The sequence below is a fragment of the Hyla sarda genome, unplaced genomic scaffold (genome assembly GCF_029499605.1).
Source record: "Hyla sarda isolate aHylSar1 unplaced genomic scaffold, aHylSar1.hap1 scaffold_1137, whole genome shotgun sequence".
NCBI lineage: Eukaryota > Metazoa > Chordata > Amphibia > Anura > Hylidae > Hyla > Hyla sarda.
Genome location: NW_026607758.1, coordinates 61,319 through 82,607, shown reverse-complemented (window position 1 = coordinate 82,607; position 21,289 = coordinate 61,319). Strand labels below are relative to the sequence as shown.

The following is a 21,289-nucleotide window of genomic DNA, read 5'->3' as shown; positions in this document are numbered from 1 at the left end:
AAATGATCCAATTAAGGAGGCCATTTAGTCAGCAGCAGCAGAAGTCCTGTGCCTGGACGCTCCAACAGCGGCCAGACACAAGCAGAAGCAGAAGCAGCAGAAGCAGCAGCAGCACCACCTTTTGTTTTTTGGCTGCAGCAGCAGCAAGGCCCACAGGGCTGGCTAGCTGGCTAGCCAGCAAGCAGGTAGCAATGAAAGTAGGAATCTTTCTTTTTAACCCTGTAAGGGGGTGGTGCACTGTACCCGAAGATACTGCCATATCGGGTCAATGCATAGGGCGACGGAAGCAAGCTTCGAAATCGGCCCCCGTTCTCAAAAATCCATTTAATATATGGTCCCCAGATAGGGGACGTATCAGATATTAAACTGATAAGAACAGATTTTTTTTTTTTTTTTTTAACTTGACTACCCTTACGGGCGCAACTTTATTAAAAATTAAATAATGTTAACAAAGTTGTGCAAATATGTCAATAAATACAGTTACATATAAATAACATATTTACAACATATTAAAACATAAAATGGGCACTTGGTGGCTTTACAAGATAGAATTCCATTCTTTTAAAAACCATTTTCTAGATAAAAGCGGAAATCTCTTCTTGTCTAAAAGATAGTACTGGTACATTTCATAAAAACAGATAGATAAAATGTCCTTCACAGATAAAACCTCATGCTTGAACAATAAAATATTCCTGGCCTTCCACAGAGCTGCCTTCACACAGTTTATGATCTTCCATGCAATAGTCTCTTGAGTCCGTGTTGGGCATTCCAGGCAACCATAAAAAACCACTGCAATATTTAAGTCTTTTAGTCCAGTTATCCTTTTTACCAGAGGGAGTATCTTTGTCCATATTTTCTGCGAGTAAAAACAAGTCCATATTAGATGGTGCACGGTCTCCTCTTGTCGGCATCCCTCCCTCGGGCAGGTTGCAGAGTTGGATAATCCTCTTCGGTGCTGGAATGCCCGGCATGGAAGACACTCGTGTGCGCAGCTCCAGGCCAGGTCCTTCTGTGAATTAAAAAGATAATTAATACTCAACATCTTCCAAATCTGTATACACTTCTGTTCGTTAAAATTTTTGATGGGAGTCACGGTACTGGTTTCTTTTATTTCCTTTAGTAGTTTTTTGCTATTGCACAGATCCTGAACACTTTTACCTTTAAAATTATATAAGTTTAAAATTTTTCCTAAAATCATGTATTGAGGGGGTAAATTCAAAGAATAAGGGCAACTTAAAACTGTAGAAAACCAGCCGTTCCTCCGCATAAAATAACCAGTATTAAAACGAACAAAATAAGACCAGTAGCTATCTTTAAAAACAGTAGTAAAACACATGCTGAAAAACTTTATTAAAAGGAAAGCTTTAAAATCTGGAAAATCCTTACCGCCCCTGGAGTTCGGTTTTATCACAATTTGTCTCTTTAATTTTTCGCTCTTAGAACTCCAAAAGAAAGTAAAACAAGCTTTTGTTATTTTCTTTAGAACCATTTCGGGGGGTGGGAAAACCAGACTTAAATACAATAAAATAGGTAAAAGCACCATTTTTGTAATTAAAACCTTCCCTTCCATTGTAAGTTCTCGCATGTTCCACATACATATTTTCTTATTTATTTTTTGAGCCACCAAGTCCCAGCTATTAAAACCATTATTAGACTCGTCAAAGGAGACACCTAAAATCTGCACCGACTCAGACACAGGGACGGGCACATCATACAAAGGCATTCCGCCTATGTTTAAAATGTTACTTTTGTTAAAATTGACTTTAAAACCGGAGGCACAATTAAAATATTGAATCTGTTTTAGCGTCTTCTGAAGCGATGGGGTGTCCCTGCAAAACACCGCAACATCGTCCATGTACCCCACTACCTTCGCCTCTAGTCCCCCTCCTCCTGGCAGGGGGACTCCATGGATCTGCTTATCCTTTCGTATTGTACATAAAAGAGGCTCTATTGCGCAAATGAAGAGTAGTGGGGACAAGGGACACCCCTGCTTCACTCCGGAATTTAAAATCACGCCCTGTGTCTTAAAACCATTTACTAAAATTTTACTAGTACAGTTATCATAAAAAGCTCTAAGAGACAATAAAAAGCCATCAGGTATACCCATTTTCTCTAAAACCTTAAAAAGATAAAAATGTGACACCCTGTCGAAAGCTTTTTCAAAATCTATGGATAAAACCGCCAGCTTTCCTTTTCTTAATTTGGTGTCGCTAATTACATCCTTTAAAAGGTTTAGGTTCTCCCATAAACTCCTCCCAGGCACCCCACAGACTTGGTTTGTATGAATTATTTTATGGATTACGTTCTTTAAGCGGTTAGCACACAGTTTCGCCATTATTTTATAGTCGCAATTCAGAAGGGTGATTGGTCTCCAGTTTTTGAGTTCCGACCGGTCTCCCTTTTTGAATAGCAGGGAGACATCACCCTTCTTCCATGAGCCTGGGAGCATTTTAGACTTAAAGACTTCCGTAAAAAGGGAGAACAAATCTTCTTTTAAAATACCATAAAAAGTAACATAAAATTCAATGGGTATACCATCCGGCCCAGGCACTTTACCTGTTTTAAAACTCTTGACGGTCTCTAAAATCTCCTGCTCTGAAATATTCTGCAATAAAAAAGACTGTGAGACAGGATCTAAAAAATTGGTGATCTCCTTTAACGAGTCATTCATAAAACATTCATCAATGTGTTTTACATTAAAAAGATCCGCATAAAACTCTTGCACCTTTTTTAAAATACCCTGTACATCATTCACTCCTTCAATGTTTTCTATTAACCTTCTATTTTTATGTATTTTCTTAAAAAAATACCTGGAGCAGGTCTCGTTTTCCTCAAGATGCTGTATTCGAGACCTAAAGATAATTTCTTTTCCTTTCTGCTCCAGGCACTTAGTTATTTCTTTTTTAAGATCATGTACCTCCTTCTCCACCTCCATCCCATGTGCTCTGAATTTGTACAGGGTTTGCAGACGAGTATTTAGGATATTATAAAATTCACGTTTTTCTTTAGCTTTCCTAACCCCAACACGGATAAAAAATTCTTTTATTTTTAGTTTCATTTTTTCCCACCAGATACTGGTGGGAGTGTTGGGGTCTTTTACTCGTCTGCATTCCTTGTAAAAGGTGATAAAATCTGATAAAACCTGCGGATCTTCTAAAAGGGACACGTTTAACTTCCAGGCATTCCTACCAGTTCTCCTTTTAAAATCACTTTTAACTTTAAAATACAATAATTTATGGTCAGAAAAAACATTGGTAAAAAGATCACAGTTAAGAGGCAGTACTTGATAAGAACAAAAAATAAAATCTATCCTGGATCTACAGCTTGCATTGCTCCAGGTAACACCGTCTTCCTCTGGTACGTTAAAATTACATTTTTTAAAAACATCAGTGAGATTAAAATCTAAAATCAAGTTTTTTAACATAAAAGACGTCTTATCATAGTTCCTACTCACTGCGTTCGAAAAACGGCGTTCTCCCCTTAAAATACAATTAAAATCACCTGATAAAACAAGAGGACTAGAATTGTTAATAAAAAGGGGTAAAATCTCCAACATTTTTATTCTTTCATTCTTATCAGGAGAACCATAAAAATTTAAAAACTGCCATTTAATACCATTAATAAAAGCGCTGACCAATAAAATTCTGCCTGGTAAAATTTCGTTAAAACTCTCAATTAAAACGTTCCCTTTAAAAAGTATGGCGACCCCTGCTGATCTGGACTCATTTGATCCAGACCAGACTGATGGACCGTGCACCCAATCATCTTCATATTCTTTATAATTTAATCTGTGCGGGATGCCACATTCCTGCAGGAAAAGGACGGAAGCAGCAAAAACCGACAAGTAATTAAATAGGGCAACCCTTCTTACTCTGGCGCTCACACTTCTCACGTTCAAGGACAGACCGGACAACTCAGCCATGGGAATGTACAAGAAAACGTCTTACACCTCTGATTCCCCCTCCGAAGCCTCATACCCCCCAAAATCTGACTCAACTGTACGCATAGAGGAAGCAGGAGAGGAGGCACAATCACTCAGCCGACCCCCCTCCTCCATCATGATTGAGGCATAGTTGTTCTCGGGCATCCTGGCAATCAGGGCTCCAGACTCATTGGGTTCTTCCACCTCTTGCCCCTCCATAGGGGTCGGGTGTTCACTTAGTTCCGTCTCTGGTACCTCAGAGACGGTCACCCCTGAAACCTCCTCCTGGCAGGGAGGAGGGGGGGTATCCCCTATGGGGACCTGTGGAGGAACGTCACTTGGGTTCCCTGCATCCGCAGGTACTTCCATCGGCTCCCCCTGGACCGCCTCCGAATAGAGTCTTCTGGAGCCCCTCCGCCTTTTAACCTTCACCTCTCCACCCGGATCATCGCTCTCAGGGGGACCCTGAGCCAGAGGTTGCTGAGGAGCGGATTCGGCCGCCGTCCGCTCCTCTCTTAACCCAGCATGCTCCTGGGGGCCAGTTTTTTCACCACTTGCACGTTTTTTGGCCATCCTCTGCTCTTTAGGGTCCCCTCCTTTTGCCTGAGGGGGGTCTTTCTCCTTCTCCATCTCACCGCTTACCTCTTGTGGGGGGGTAATCACTGGCTCTGCTTGCCTCGGCTGGTGTCCCGGTTGCTGTCCTTGCTGCCTCCAGGGTTGCCACTGCTGCTCCGTCCTATGTCTGTGGGGACAAGAGGAGAAAAGGTGACCGAATTGTTGACAGAAATTGCACCTCCCTCCTCTTGTGCATTTCTCTGTCTCGTGCTGTGTGCTACCACATTTTTTGCATGTACTTTCACAGTTTTCTTTTGTGTGTCCATATCTGTGACACTTCCTGCAGTAGCTTGGCATCCCCGCATAAAAGAGGTCGCCACACATATTATTTATTTTAAAACGAGCTGGTGGTAGTTGTATTCCCCCTGGCAATCTGTCATCTTTTTTGCATGTAACCTGAAATCTCCACTTAGATGTCCAGATGCCACAGCTGTTCATGATTTTTCCTCTGCACTCAACCTTACTAAAATAGACTTGTAAAAACAACTCAACATCGTGTAGGTTGGCGAAAGGGGAATACATCTTTACTACCACCAGCTTAATATCGTCTAGAACGTGCTCAATAATCCGGACACCCTGAAGCTTTTTGTCTTTACTCGCAGCAGCTCTGGTAACAAAATCTCTGTGGATGCCATTTTGTGTGAACGTCACATCAAAAATTTTACGCTTCGGGTAGTCCTGGATTGCCAATATCTCGCCCTTCTGTATTCCGAAAACTCCTCCGAGCACGTCCTCTACTACGAATTTCAAATCGTCCGCCCTTTTGGTATCATCCGTGAGAATGACTCTCACGGTGTTTTTGATCCTTGCGTATGCCGGCACAGAACCTGGATCCGGATCATCATCCATGGTTCTAACCTCTCTCCACCCGAAGGTCTTGAGAGGCGATCGCTACTCGTTACCCTGGGACTAGGCCCTCTCCCCAATAGCAACAAGTGGGTGAAGCCCAGGCAATAAACCTGGGCGATCCCACAAGGCCGAGGAGAGGGGTACCCGAGTACCTTCTGACCAGATCTCCTGTATTACTACACTTGATCTTAGCCAAAAGGCCGAGAAGCGATAACCGTGAAAGGGGCAGGCCCAACAAGGTGCCCTTCATGGGCACTATCACTGCTTGCTGTCAGGGAGGCTGCCAGACAATTTTCCATGCACACTCTGGGCTGGGGGGCAGTCAACCACCAGTACACACAGCAGAACCTAAACCCATACCATTATTGCTAAGCAGCAAGACAGGGGCCCATTGCACTCCCACGGGGCCTTTTTAAATGTAATCCATAACCCGGATTTGCCAGGAACCCTTCTTACTCCTCCTACTTGCATGTGACACTGGGCTTAGGATCTGCATAGGAAACACACACACAAGCACACACCTACCTTTGTTGCCTGCAGATGCCTCCTTGGCTGTCCCCAAACGGTATCAAACCAACACCCACGGGAAGCTGTAAGCATAGAGGACATGCCTGCACCCCATTGGACTTACCTGTGTGGGTTAAACCCGGGTTATTTGACAACCTATGGCGGTGATGGTTCTGCTCAGGCAGAGCAGTGCTGATGCTCCTCATAAAGCTGTCGCTGCTGTGAAGGTTCTAGGTGACATCACAAATCCCTATGGTTACATACACAACAAAGCTGGGTTGTTGTTGTTTACACTCTGCAAGGCCTGTGGAAGTGAGTGACATCATAGCACTGTAGTTCTGAGGGTTCTAGATGGATGCAACAATCTCCTGTTGCTTCTATGAAGGCCATAATAGACGACATCACCAAACAGCTCCATAGTCACATACACAGCAAAGGAGAGATGTTGTTTACACCTAGTGATGTCAGTGGTATTGAGTGACATCACAGCACAGTGCTAAGGCTCCTGGGCCTGGACACAGCAGCGGCTGCAATATCTCAACGGAGAATACGTTTATATATATGTGTGTGTGTGCGCGTATATATATATATATATATATATATATTTCTCCGCCGAAATCACTTTTAAACCCATTTCCACCTTTTTTTCCCTTCTCTTCCTCTTACTTTTTTTTCACGTTTTTTTACGTTTTTCTCCTTTTCGCCTCTTTTCTGGGCGTATTATTCTTCTTTTTCTTCTTTTTTTTCGTCTAATGCATACCCCATCAGTGCAGCAATGCTTATTCAATACCGCCAGCAGATGGAGACACTGGGGGATAATTTTCTAAGGATTTATACTGATTTTTCCTGTCTGAATTTGTCGCACAGAAAGTTGCAGGCCAAATATGTGTGACATTTCTGCGACTTTAGCTTCTAGAGCATTTTTACAACATTATACATAGGTGCTGAATACATAAAAAGCGACTGTTCAGCGACAGACAAGTCGCATCGGCTGAAAGTAGGCCAGAATGTCAGTCCATGTTGGAGCAGGTTTAGATACAGTCTAAAGTATAGATCTCAAAGTCTGTGCACAGAATTTAGCAAGGGCCTCGCACCTTCTGATGCATCAGGTAGGTGCACAATAGCATAGCCTAACCCTCTGTACTTTGGTCTATATTGATGCGGGACATAGACAGCCAGCTGATGACCAATCCATTAGTGCAATGGATGGCTGGAAGCATTTGTCTTTGCCTTTGCAATACCACAGAAGCAATGCATGGTCAATGTACAGCAATGACACACCTGTGTGAACAGCCAGGAGACCCCCCCCCCCCCCCCATGTTATGTTACATAGTTACATAGTTAGTACGGTCGAAAAAAGACATATGTCCATCAAGTTCAACCAGGGAATTAAGGGGTAGGGGTGTGGCGCGATATTGGGGAAGGGATGAGATTTTATATTTCTTCATAAGCATTAATCTTATTTTGTCAATTAGGAACATTCAGCACCCACCCGCTATCAAGGCAGCTGCCTATCATGTCATGCCCTACCTGCACAGGTGTGCTGGCTACTCAAATGATCCAATTAAGGAGGCCATTTAGTCAGCAGCAGCAGAAGTCCTGTGCCTGGACGCTCCAACAGCGGCCAGACACAAGCAGAAGCAGAAGCAGCAGAAGCAGCAGCAGCAGCACCACCTTTTGTTTTTTGGCTGCAGCAGCAGCAAGGCCCACAGGGCTGGCTAGCTAGCAAGCAGGTAGCAATGAAAGTAGGAATCTTTCTTTTTAACCCTGTAAGGGGGTGGTGCACTGTACCCAAAGATACTGCCATATCGGGTCAATGCATAGGGCGACGGAAGCAAGCTTCGAAATCGGCCCCCGTTCTCAAAAATCCATTTAATATATGGTCCCCAGATAGGGGACGTATCAGATATTAAACTGATAAGAACAGATACTACACTTGATCTTAGCCAAAAGGCCGAGAAGCGATAACCGTGAAAGGGGCGGGCCCAACAAGGTGCCCTTCATGGGCACTATCACTGCTTGCTGTCAGGGAGGCTGCCAGACAATTTTCCATGCACACTCTGGGCTGGGGGGCAGTCAACCACCAGTACACACAGCAGAACCTAAACCCATACCATTATTGCTAAGCAGCAAGACAGGGGCCCATTGCACTCCCACGGGGCCTTTTTAAATGCAATCCATAACCCGGATTTGCCAGGAACCCTTCTTACTCCTCCTACTTGCATGTGACACTGGGCTTAGGATCTGCATAGGAAACACACACACAAGCACACACCTACCTTTGTTGCCTGCAGATGCCTCCTTGGCTGTCCCCAAACGGTATCAAACCAACACCCACGGGAAGCTGTAAGCATAGAGGACATGCCTGCACCCCATTGGACTTACCTGTGTGGGTTAAACCCGGGTTATTTGACAACCTATGGCGGTGATGGTTCTGCTCAGGCAGAGCAGTGCTGATGCTCCTCATAAAGCTGTCGCTGCTGTGAAGGTTCTAGGTGACATCACAAATCCCTATGGTTACATACACAACAAAGCTGGGTTGTTGTTGTTTACACTCTGCAAGGCCTGTGGAAGTGAGTGACATCATAGCACTGTAGTTCTGAGGGTTCTAGATGGATGCAACAATCTCCTGTTGCTTCTATGAAGGCCATAATAGACGACATCACCAAACAGCTCCATAGTCACATACACAGCAAAGGAGAGATGTTGTTTACACCTAGTGATGTCAGTGGTATTGAGTGACATCACAGCACAGTGCTAAGGCTCCTGGGCCTGGACACAGCAGCGGCTGCAATATCTCAACGGAGAATACGTTTATATATATGTGTGTGTGTGCGCGTATATATATATATATATATATATATATATATATATATATATATATATATTTCTCCGCCGAAATCACTTTTAAACCCATTTCCACCTTTTTTTCCCTTCTCTTCCTCTTACTTTTTTTTCACGTTTTTTTACGTTTTTCTCCTTTTCGCCTCTTTTCTGGGCGTATTATTCTTCTTTTTCTTCTTTTTTTTCGTCTAATGCATACCCCATCAGTGCAGCAATGCTTATTCATTACCGCCAGCAGATGGAGACACTGGGGGATAATTTTCTAAGGATTTATACTGATTTTTCCTGTCTGAATTTGTCGCACAGAAAGTTGCAGGCCAAATATGTGTGACATTTCTGCGACTTTAGCTTCTAGAGCATTTTTACAACATTATACATAGGTGCTGAATACATAAAAAGCGACTGTTCAGCGACAGACAAGTCGCATCGGCTGAAAGTAGGCCAGAATGTCAGTCCATGTTGGAGCAGGTTTAGATACAGTCTAAAGTATAGATCTCAAAGTCTGTGCACAGAATTTAGCAAGGGCCTCGCACCTTCTGATGCATCAGGTAGGTGCACAATAGCATAGCCTAACCCTCTGTACTTTGGTCTATATTGATGCGGGACATAGACAGCCAGCTGATGACCAATCCATTAGTGCAATGGATGGCTGGAAGCATTTGTCTTTGCCTTTGCAATACCACAGAAGCAATGCATGGTCAATGTACAGCAATGACACACCTGTGTGAACAGCCAGGAGACCCCCCCCCCCCCCCATGTTATGTTACATAGTTACATAGTTAGTACGGTCGAAAAAAGACATATGTCCATCAAGTTCAACCAGGGAATTAAGGGGTAGGGGTGTGGCGCGATATTGGGGAAGGGATGAGATTTTATATTTCTTCATAAGCATTAATCTTATTTTGTCAATTAGGAACATTCAGCACCCACCCGCTATCAAGGCAGCTGCCTATCATGTCATGCCCTACCTGCACAGGTGTGCTGGCTACTCAAATGATCCAATTAAGGAGGCCATTTAGTCAGCAGCAGCAGAAGTCCTGTGCCTGGACGCTCCAACAGCGGCCAGACACAAGCAGAAGCAGAAGCAGCAGAAGCAGCAGCAGCACCACCTTTTGTTTTTTGGCTGCAGCAGCAGCAAGGCCCACAGGGCTGGCTAGCTGGCTAGCCAGCAAGCAGGTAGCAATGAAAGTAGGAATCTTTCTTTTTAACCCTGTAAGGGGGTGGTGCACTGTACCCGAAGATACTGCCATATCGGGTCAATGCATAGGGCGACGGAAGCAAGCTTCGAAATCGGCCCCCGTTCTCAAAAATCCATTTAATATATGGTCCCCAGATAGGGGACGTATCAGATATTAAACTGATAAGAACAGATACTACACTTGATCTTAGCCAAAAGGCCGAGAAGCGATAACCGTGAAAGGGGCGGGCCCAACAAGGTGCCCTTCATGGGCACTATCACTGCTTGCTGTCAGGGAGGCTGCCAGACAATTTTCCATGCACACTCTGGGCTGGGGGGCAGTCAACCACCAGTACACACAGCAGAACCTAAACCCATACCATTATTGCTAAGCAGCAAGACAGGGGCCCATTGCACTCCCACGGGGCCTTTTTAAATGCAATCCATAACCCGGATTTGCCAGGAACCCTTCTTACTCCTCCTACTTGCATGTGACACTGGGCTTAGGATCTGCATAGGAAACACACACACAAGCACACACCTACCTTTGTTGCCTGCAGATGCCTCCTTGGCTGTCCCCAAACGGTATCAAACCAACACCCACGGGAAGCTGTAAGCATAGAGGACATGCCTGCACCCCATTGGACTTACCTGTGTGGGTTAAACCCGGGTTATTTGACAACCTATGGCGGTGATGGTTCTGCTCAGGCAGAGCAGTGCTGATGCTCCTCATAAAGCTGTCGCTGCTGTGAAGGTTCTAGGTGACATCACAAATCCCTATGGTTACATACACAACAAAGCTGGGTTGTTGTTGTTTACACTCTGCAAGGCCTGTGGAAGTGAGTGACATCATAGCACTGTAGTTCTGAGGGTTCTAGATGGATGCAACAATCTCCTGTTGCTTCTATGAAGGCCATAATAGACGACATCACCAAACAGCTCCATAGTCACATACACAGCAAAGGAGAGATGTTGTTTACACCTAGTGATGTCAGTGGTATTGAGTGACATCACAGCACAGTGCTAAGGCTCCTGGGCCTGGACACAGCAGCGGCTGCAATATCTCAACGGAGAATACGTTTATATATATGTGTGTGTGTGCGCGTATATATATATATATATATATATATATATTTCTCCGCCGAAATCACTTTTAAACCCATTTCCACCTTTTTTTCCCTTCTCTTCCTCTTACTTTTTTTTCACGTTTTTTTACGTTTTTCTCCTTTTCGCCTCTTTTCTGGGCGTATTATTCTTCTTTTTCTTCTTTTTTTTCGTCTAATGCATACCCCATCAGTGCAGCAATGCTTATTCAATACCGCCAGCAGATGGAGACACTGGGGGATAATTTTCTAAGGATTTATACTGATTTTTCCTGTCTGAATTTGTCGCACAGAAAGTTGCAGGCCAAATATGTGTGACATTTCTGCGACTTTAGCTTCTAGAGCATTTTTACAACATTATACATAGGTGCTGAATACATAAAAAGCGACTGTTCAGCGACAGACAAGTCGCATCGGCTGAAAGTAGGCCAGAATGTCAGTCCATGTTGGAGCAGGTTTAGATACAGTCTAAAGTATAGATCTCAAAGTCTGTGCACAGAATTTAGCAAGGGCCTCGCACCTTCTGATGCATCAGGTAGGTGCACAATAGCATAGCCTAACCCTCTGTACTTTGGTCTATATTGATGCGGGACATAGACAGCCAGCTGATGACCAATCCATTAGTGCAATGGATGGCTGGAAGCATTTGTCTTTGCCTTTGCAATACCACAGAAGCAATGCATGGTCAATGTACAGCAATGACACACCTGTGTGAACAGCCAGGAGACCCCCCCCCCCATGTTATGTTACATAGTTACATAGTTAGTACGGTCGAAAAAAGACATATGTCCATCAAGTTCAACCAGGGAATTAAGGGGTAGGGGTGTGGCGCGATATTGGGGAAGGGATGAGATTTTATATTTCTTCATAAGCATTAATCTTATTTTGTCAATTAGGAACATTCAGCACCCACCCGCTATCAAGGCAGCTGCCTATCATGTCATGCCCTACCTGCACAGGTGTGCTGGCTACTCAAATGATCCAATTAAGGAGGCCATTTAGTCAGCAGCAGCAGAAGTCCTGTGCCTGGACACTCCAACAGCGGCCAGACACAAGCAGAAGCAGCAGAAGCAGCAGCAGCACCACCTTTTGTTTTTTGGCTGCAGCAGCAGCAAGGCCCACAGGGCTGGCTAGCTGGCTAGCCAGCAAGCAGGTAGCAATGAAAGTAGGAATCTTTCTTTTTAACCCTGTAAGGGGGTGGTGCACTGTACCCGAAGATACTGCCATATCGGGTCAATGCATAGGGCGACGGAAGCAAGCTTCGAAATCGGCCCCCGTTCTCAAAAATCCATTTAATATATGGTCCCCAGATAGGGGACGTATCAGATATTAAACTGATAAGAACAGATACTACACTTGATCTTAGCCAAAAGGCCGAGAAGCGATAACCGTGAAAGGGGCGGGCCCAACAAGGTCCCCTTCATGGGCACTATCACTGCTTGCTGTCAGGGAGGCTGCCAGACAATTTTCCATGCACACTCTGGGCTGGGGGGCAGTCAACCACCAGTACACACAGCAGAACCTAAACCCATACCATTATTGCTAAGCAGCAAGACAGGGGCCCATTGCACTCCCACGGGGCCTTTTTAAATGCAATCCATAACCCGGATTTGCCAGGAACCCTTCTTACTCCTCCTACTTGCATGTGACACTGGGCTTAGGATCTGCATAGGAAACACACACACAAGCACACACGTACCTTTGTTGCCTGCAGATGCCTCCTTGGCTGTCCCCAAACGGTATCAAACCAACACCCACGGGAAGCTGTAAGCATAGAGGACATGCCTGCACCCCATTGGACTTACCTGTGTGGGTTAAACCCGGGTTATTTGACAACCTATGGCGGTGATGGTTCTGCTCAGGCAGAGCAGTGCTGATGCTCCTCATAAAGCTGTCGCTGCTGTGAAGGTTCTAGGTGACATCACAAATCCCTATGGTTACATACACAACAAAGCTGGGTTGTTGTTGTTTACACTCTGCAAGGCCTGTGGAAGTGAGTGACATCATAGCACTGTAGTTCTGAGGGTTCTAGATGGATGCAACAATCTCCTGTTGCTTCTATGAAGGCCATAATAGACGACATCACCAAACAGCTCCATAGTCACATACACAGCAAAGGAGAGATGTTGTTTACACCTAGTGATGTCAGTGGTATTGAGTGACATCACAGCACAGTGCTAAGGCTCCTGGGCCTGGACACAGCAGCGGCTGCAATATCTCAACGGAGAATACGTTTATATATATGTGTGTGTGTGCGCGTATATATATATATATATATATATATATTTCTCCGCCGAAATCACTTTTAAACCCATTTCCACCTTTTTTTCCCTTCTCTTCCTCTTACTTTTTTTTCACGTTTTTTTACGTTTTTCTCCTTTTCGCCTCTTTTCTGGGCGTATTATTCTTCTTTTTCTTCTTTTTTTTCGTCTAATGCATACCCCATCAGTGCAGCAATGCTTATTCAATACCGCCAGCAGATGGAGACACTGGGGGATAATTTTCTAAGGATTTATACTGATTTTTCCTGTCTGAATTTGTCGCACAGAAAGTTGCAGGCCAAATATGTGTGACATTTCTGCGACTTTAGCTTCTAGAGCATTTTTACAACATTATACATAGGTGCTGAATACATAAAAAGCGACTGTTCAGCGACAGACAAGTCGCATCGGCTGAAAGTAGGCCAGAATGTCAGTCCATGTTGGAGCAGGTTTAGATACAGTCTAAAGTATAGATCTCAAAGTCTGTGCACAGAATTTAGCAAGGGCCTCGCACCTTCTGATGCATCAGGTAGGTGCACAATAGCATAGCCTAACCCTCTGTACTTTGGTCTATATTGATGCGGGACATAGACAGCCAGCTGATGACCAATCCATTAGTGCAATGGATGGCTGGAAGCATTTGTCTTTGCCTTTGCAATACCACAGAAGCAATGCATGGTCAATGTACAGCAATGACACACCTGTGTGAACAGCCAGGAGACCCCCCCCCCCCCCCATGTTATGTTACATAGTTACATAGTTAGTACGGTCGAAAAAAGACATATGTCCATCAAGTTCAACCAGGGAATTAAGGGGTAGGGGTGTGGCGCGATATTGGGGAAGGGATGAGATTTTATATTTCTTCATAAGCATTAATCTTATTTTGTCAATTAGGAACATTCAGCACCCACCCGCTATCAAGGCAGCTGCCTATCATGTCATGCCCTACCTGCACAGGTGTGCTGGCTACTCAAATGATCCAATTAAGGAGGCCATTTAGTCAGCAGCAGCAGAAGTCCTGTGCCTGGACGCTCCAACAGCGGCCAGACACAAGCAGAAGCAGAAGCAGCAGAAGCAGCAGCAGCACCACCTTTTGTTTTTTGGCTGCAGCAGCAGCAAGGCCCACAGGGCTGGCTAGCTAGCAAGCAGGTAGCAATGAAAGTAGGAATCTTTCTTTTTAACCCTGTAAGGGGGTGGTGCACTGTACCCAAAGATACTGCCATATCGGGTCAATGCATAGGGCGACGGAAGCAAGCTTCGAAATCGGCCCCCGTTCTCAAAAATCCATTTAATATATGGTCCCCAGATAGGGGACGTATCAGATATTAAACTGATAAGAACAGATACTACACTTGATCTTAGCCAAAAGGCCGAGAAGCGATAACCGTGAAAGGGGCGGGCCCAACAAGGTGCCCTTCATGGGCACTATCACTGCTTGCTGTCAGGGAGGCTGCCAGACAATTTTCCATGCATACTCTGGGCTGGGGGGCAGTCAACCACCAGTACACACAGCAGAACCTAAACCCATACCATTATTGCTAAGCAGCAAGACAGGGGCCCATTGCACTCCCACGGGGCCTTTTTAAATGCAATCCATAACCCGGATTTGCCAGGAACCCTTCTTACTCCTCCTACTTGCATGTGACACTGGGCTTAGGATCTGCATAGGAAACACACACACAAGCACACACCTACCTTTGTTGCCTGCAGATGCCTCCTTGGCTGTCCCCAAACGGTATCAAACCAACACCCACGGGAAGCTGTAAGCATAGAGGACATGCCTGCACCCCATTGGACTTACCTGTGTGGGTTAAACCCGGGTTATTTGACAACCTATGGCGGTGATGGTTCTGCTCAGGCAGAGCAGTGCTGATGCTCCTCATAAAGCTGTCGCTGCTGTGAAGGTTCTAGGTGACATCACAAATCCCTATGGTTACATACACAACAAAGCTGGGTTGTTGTTGTTTACACTCTGCAAGGCCTGTGGAAGTGAGTGACATCATAGCACTGTAGTTCTGAGGGTTCTAGATGGATGCAACAATCTCCTGTTGCTTCTATGAAGGCCATAATAGACGACATCACCAAACAGCTCCATAGTCACATACACAGCAAAGGAGAGATGTTGTTTACACCTAGTGATGTCAGTGGTATTGAGTGACATCACAGCACAGTGCTAAGGCTCCTGGGCCTGGACACAGCAGCGGCTGCAATATCTCAACGGAGAATACGTTTATATATATGTGTGTGTGTGCGCGTATATATATATATATATATATATATATATATATATATATATATATTTCTCCGCCGAAATCACTTTTAAACCCATTTCCACCTTTTTTTCCCTTCTCTTCCTCTTACTTTTTTTTCACGTTTTTTTACGTTTTTCTCCTTTTCGCCTCTTTTCTGGGCGTATTATTCTTCTTTTTCCTCTTTTTTTTCGTCTAATGCATACCCCATCAGTGCAGCAATGCTTATTCAATACCGCCAGCAGATGGAGACACTGGGGGATAATTGTATAAGGATTTATACTGATTTTTCCTGTCTGAATTTGTCGCACAGAAAGTTGCAGGCCAAATATGTGTGACATTTCTGCGACTTTAGCTTCTAGAGCATTTTTACAACATTATACATAGGTGCTGAATACATAAAAAGCGACTGTTCAGCGACAGACAAGTCGCATCGGCTGAAAGTAGGCCAGAATGTCAGTCCATGTTGGAGCAGGTTTAGATACAGTCTAAAGTATAGATCTCAAAGTCTGTGCACAGAATTTAGCAAGGGCCTCGCACCTTCTGATGCATCAGGTAGGTGCACAATAGCATAGCCTAACCCTCTGTACTTTGGTCTATATTGATGCGGGACATAGACAGCCAGCTGATGACCAATCCATTAGTGCAATGGATGGCTGGAAGCATTTGTCTTTGCCTTTGCAATACCACAGAAGCAATGCATGGTCAATGTACAGCAATGACACACCTGTGTGAACAGCCAGGAGACCCCCCCCCCCCCCCCCATGTTATGTTACATAGTTACATAGTTAGTACGGTCGAAAAAAGACATATGTCCATCAAGTTCAACCAGGGAATTAAGGGGTAGGGGTGTGGCGCGATATTGGGGAAGGGATGAGATTTTATATTTCTTCATAAGCATTAATCTTATTTTGTCAATTAGGAACATTCAGCACCCACCCGCTATCAAGGCAGCTGCCTATCATGTCATGCCCTACCTGCACAGGTGTGCTGGCTACTCAAATGATCCAATTAAGGAGGCCATTTAGTCAGCAGCAGCAGAAGTCCTGTGCCTGGACGCTCCAACAGCGGCCAGACACAAGCAGAAGCAGAAGCAGCAGAAGCAGCAGCAGCACCACCTTTTGTTTTTTGGCTGCAGCAGCAGCAAGGCCCACAGGGCTGGCTAGCTGGCTAGCCAGCAAGCAGGTAGCAATGAAAGTAGGAATCTTTCTTTTTAACCCTGTAAGGGGGTGGTGCACTGTACCCGAAGATACTGCCATATCGGGTCAATGCATAGGGCGACGGAAGCAAGCTTCGAAATCGGCCCCCGTTCTCAAAAATCCATTTAATATATGGTCCCCAGATAGGGGACGTATCAGATATTAAACTGATAAGAACAGATACTACACTTGATCTTAGCCAAAAGGCCGAGAAGCGATAACCGTGAAAGGGGCGGGCCCAACAAGGTGCCCTTCATGGGCACTATCACTGCTTGCTGTCAGGGAGGCTGCCAGCCAATTTTCCATGCACACTCTGGGCTGGGGGGCAGTCAACCACCAGTACACACAGCAGAACCTAAACCCATACCATTATTGCTAAGCAGCAAGACAGGGGCCCATTGCACTCCCACGGGGCCTTTTTAAATGCAATCCATAACCCGGATTTGCCAGGAACCCTTCTTACTCCTCCTACTTGCATGTGACACTGGGCTTAGGATCTGCATAGGAAACACACACACAAGCACACACCTACCTTTGTTGCCTGCAGATGCCTCCTTGGCTGTCCCCAAACGGTATCAAACCAACACCCACGGGAAGCTGTAAGCATAGAGGACATGCCTGCACCCCATTGGACTTACCTGTGTGGGTTAAACCCGGGTTATTTGACAACCTATGGCGGTGATGGTTCTGCTCAGGCAGAGCAGTGCTGATGCTCCTCATAAAGCTGTCGCTGCTGTGAAGGTTCTAGGTGACATCACAAATCCCTATGGTTACATACACAACAAAGCTGGGTTGTTGTTGTTTACACTCTGCAAGGCCTGTGGAAGTGAGTGACATCATAGCACTGTAGTTCTGAGGGTTCTAGATGGATGCAACAATCTCCTGTTGCTTCTATGAAGGCCATAATAGACGACATCACCAAACAGCTCCATAGTCACATACACAGCAAAGGAGAGATGTTGTTTACACCTAGTGATGTCAGTGGTATTGAGTGACATCACAGCACAGTGCTAAGGCTCCTGGGCCTGGACACAGCAGCGGCTGCAATATCTCAACGGAGAATACATTTATATATATGTGTGTGTGTGCGCGTATATATATATATATATATATATATATATATATATATATATTTCTCCGCCGAAATCACTTTTAAACCCATTTCCACCTTTTTTTCCCTTCTCTTCCTCTTACTTTTTTTTCACGTTTTTTTACGTTTTTCTCCTTTTCGCCTCTTTTCTGGGCGTATTATTCTTCTTTTTCTTCTTTTTTTTCGTCTAATGCATACCCCATCAGTGCAGCAATGCTTATTCAATACCGCCAGCAGATGGAGACACTGGGGGATAATTTTCTAAGGATTTATACTGATTTTTCCTGTCTGAATTTGTCGCACAGAAAGTTGCAGGCCAAATATGTGTGACATTTCTGCGACTTTAGCTTCTAGAGCATTTTTACAACATTATACATAGGTGCTGAATACATAAAAAGCGACTGTTCAGCGACAGACAAGTCGCATCGGCTGAAAGTAGGCCAGAATGTCAGTCCATGTTGGAGCAGGTTTAGATACAGTCTAAAGTATAGATCTCAAAGTCTGTGCACAGAATTTAGCAAGGGCCTCGCACCTTCTGATGCATCAGGTAGGTGCACAATAGCATAGCCTAACCCTCTGTACTTTGGTCTATATTGATGCGGGACATAGACAGCCAGCTGATGACCAATCCATTAGTGCAATGGATGGCTGGAAGCATTTGTCTTTGCCTTTGCAATACCACAGAAGCAATGCATGGTCAATGTACAGCAATGACACACCTGTGTGAACAGCCAGGAGACCCCCCCCCCCCCATGTTATGTTACATAGTTACATAGTTAGTACGGTCGAAAAAAGACATATGTCCATCAAGTTCAACCAGGGAATTAAGGGGTAGGGGTGTGGCGCGATATTGGGGAAGGGATGAGATTTTATATTTCTTCATAAGCATTAATCTTATTTTGTCAATTAGGAACATTCAGCACCCACCCGCTATCAAGGCAGCTGCCTATCATGTCATGCCCTACCTGCACAGGTGTGCTGGCTACTCAAATGATCCAATTAAGGAGGCCATTTAGTCAGCAGCAGCAGAAGTCCTGTGCCTGGACGCTCCAACAGCGGCCAGACACAAGCAGAAGCAGAAGCAGCAGAAGCAGCAGCAGCACCACCTTTTGTTTTTTGGCTGCAGCAGCAGCAAGGCCCACAGGGCTGGCTAGCTGGCTAGCCAGCAAGCAGGTAGCAATGAAAGTAGGAATCTTTCTTTTTAACCCTGTAAGGGGGTGGTGCACTGTACCCGAAGATACTGCCATATCGGGTCAATGCATAGGGCGACGGAAGCAAGCTTCGAAATCGGCCCCCGTTCTCAAAAATCCATTTAATATATGGTCCCCAGATAGGGGACGTATCAGATATTAAACTGATAAGAACAGATACTACACTTGATCTTAGCCAAAAGGCCGAGAAGCGATAACCGTGAAAGGGGCGGGCCCAACAAGGTGCCCTTCATGGGCACTATCACTGCTTGCTGTCAGGGAGGCTGCCAGACAATTTTCCATGCACACTCTGGGCTGGGGGGCAGTCAACCACCAGTACACACAGCAGAACCTAAACCCATACCATTATTGCTAAGCAGCAAGACAGGGGCCCATTGCACTCCCACGGGGCCTTTTTAAATGCAATCCATAACCCGGATTTGCCAGGAACCCTTCTTACTCCTCCTACTTGCATGTGACACTGGGCTTAGGATCTGCATAGGAAACACACACACAAGCACACACCTACCTTTGTTGCCTGCAGATGCCTCCTTGGCTGTCCCCAAACGGTATCAAACCAACACCCACGGGAAGCTGTAAGCATAGAGGACATGCCTGCACCCCATTGGACTTACCTGTGTGGGTTAAACCCGGGTTATTTGACAACCTATGGCGGTGATGGTTCTGCTCAGGCAGAGCAGTGCTGATGCTCCTCATAAAGCTGTCGCTGCTGTGAAGGTTCTAGGTGACATCACAAATCCCTATGGTTACATACACAACAAAGCTGGGTTGTTGTTGTTTACACTCTGCAAGGCCTGTGGAAGTGAGTGACATCATAGCACTGTAGTTCTGAGGGTTCTAGATGGATGCAACAATCTCCTATTGCTTCTATGAAGGCCATAATAGACGACATCACCAAACAGCTCCATAGTCACATACACAGCAAAGGAGAGATGTTGTTTACACCTAGTGATGTCAGTGGTATTGAGTGACATCACAGCACAGTGCTAAGGCTCCTGGGCCTGGACACAGCAGCGGCTGCAATATCTCAACGGAGAATACGTTTATATATATGTGTGTGTGTGCGCGTATATATATATATATATATATATATATATATATATATATATATTTCTCCGCCGAAATCACTTTTAAACCCATTTCCACCTTTTTTTCCCTTCTCTTCCTCTTACTTTTTTTTCAAGTTTTTTTACGTTTTTCTCCTTTTCGCCTCTTTTCTGGGCGTATTATTCTTCTTTTTCTTCTTTTTTTTCGTCTAATGCATACCCCATCAGTGCAGCAATGCTTATTCAATACCGCCAGCAGATGGAGACACTGGGGGATAATTTTCTAAGGATTTATACTGATTTTTCCTGTCTGAATTTGTCGCACAGAAAGTTGCAGGCCAAATATGTGTGACATTTCTGCGACTTTAGCTTCTAGAGCATTTTTACAACATTATACATAGGTGCTGAATACATAAAAAGCGACTGTTCAGCGACAGACAAGTCGCATCGGCTGAAAGTAGGCCAGAATGTCAGTCCATGTTGGAGCAGGTTTAGATACAGTCTAAAGTATAGATCTCAAAGTCTGTGCACAGAATTTAGCAAGGGCCTCGCACCTTCTGATGCATCAGGTAGGTGCACAATAGCATAGCCTAACCCTCTGTACTTTGGTCTATATTGATGCGGGACATAGACAGCCAGCTGATGACCAATCCATTAGTGCAATGGATGGCTGGAAGCATTTGTCTTTGCCTTTGCAATACCACAGAAGCAATGCATGGTCAATGTACAGCAATGACACACCTGTGTGAACAGCCAGGAGACCCCCCCCCCCCCATGTTATGTTACATAGTTACATAGTTAGTACGGTCGAAAAAAGACATATGTCCATCAAGTTCAACCAGGGAATTAAGGGGTAGGGGTGTGGCGCGATATTGGGGAAGGGATGAGATTTTATATTTCTTCATAAGCATTAATCTTATTTTGTCAATTAGGAACATTCAGCACCCACCCGCTATCAAGGCAGCTGCCTATCATGTCATGCCCTACCTGCACAGGTGTGCTGGCTACTCAAATGATCCAATTAAGGAGGCCATTTAGTCAGCAGCAGCAGAAGTCCTGTGCCTGGACGCTCCAACAGCGGCCAGACACAAGCAGAAGCAGAAGCAGCAGAAGCAGCAGCAGCACCACCTTTTGTTTTTTGGCTGCAGCAGCAGCAAGGCCCACAGGGCTGGCTAGCTGGCTAGCCAGCAAGCAGGTAGCAATGAAAGTAGGAATC

General features: G+C 45.1%; 6 non-coding genes and 2 pseudogenes across 6 annotated transcripts; all 8 read right to left on the bottom strand.

The window, feature by feature from the left end:
* Nucleotides 1-227: 227 nt before the first annotated feature.
* On the bottom strand, nt 228-439 carry LOC130301865 (U2 spliceosomal RNA; annotated as a pseudogene).
* A 5,026-nt stretch (nt 440-5,465) lies between these two features.
* LOC130301868 (U2 spliceosomal RNA) lies at nt 5,466-5,598 on the bottom strand (annotated as a pseudogene).
* A 2,070-nt stretch (nt 5,599-7,668) lies between these two features.
* LOC130301857 (U2 spliceosomal RNA) lies at nt 7,669-7,859 on the bottom strand. Its single transcript, XR_008852205.1, has one exon. It is a non-coding gene; the product is annotated as a U2 spliceosomal RNA (small nuclear RNA).
* Nucleotides 7,860-9,955: 2,096 nt separating this feature from the next.
* On the bottom strand, nt 9,956-10,146 carry LOC130301841 (U2 spliceosomal RNA). Its single transcript, XR_008852190.1, has one exon. It is a non-coding gene; the product is annotated as a U2 spliceosomal RNA (small nuclear RNA).
* A 2,066-nt stretch (nt 10,147-12,212) lies between these two features.
* Nucleotides 12,213-12,403, bottom strand: LOC130301839 (U2 spliceosomal RNA). The gene has a single exon (XR_008852187.1). It is a non-coding gene; the product is annotated as a U2 spliceosomal RNA (small nuclear RNA).
* A 2,066-nt stretch (nt 12,404-14,469) lies between these two features.
* On the bottom strand, nt 14,470-14,660 carry LOC130301856 (U2 spliceosomal RNA). The gene has a single exon (XR_008852204.1). It is a non-coding gene; the product is annotated as a U2 spliceosomal RNA (small nuclear RNA).
* Nucleotides 14,661-16,754: 2,094 nt separating this feature from the next.
* Nucleotides 16,755-16,945, bottom strand: LOC130301838 (U2 spliceosomal RNA). Its single transcript, XR_008852186.1, has one exon. It is a non-coding gene; the product is annotated as a U2 spliceosomal RNA (small nuclear RNA).
* Nucleotides 16,946-19,031: 2,086 nt separating this feature from the next.
* LOC130301837 (U2 spliceosomal RNA) lies at nt 19,032-19,222 on the bottom strand. The gene has a single exon (XR_008852185.1). It is a non-coding gene; the product is annotated as a U2 spliceosomal RNA (small nuclear RNA).
* Between the last annotated feature and the right edge of the window lie 2,067 nt (nt 19,223-21,289).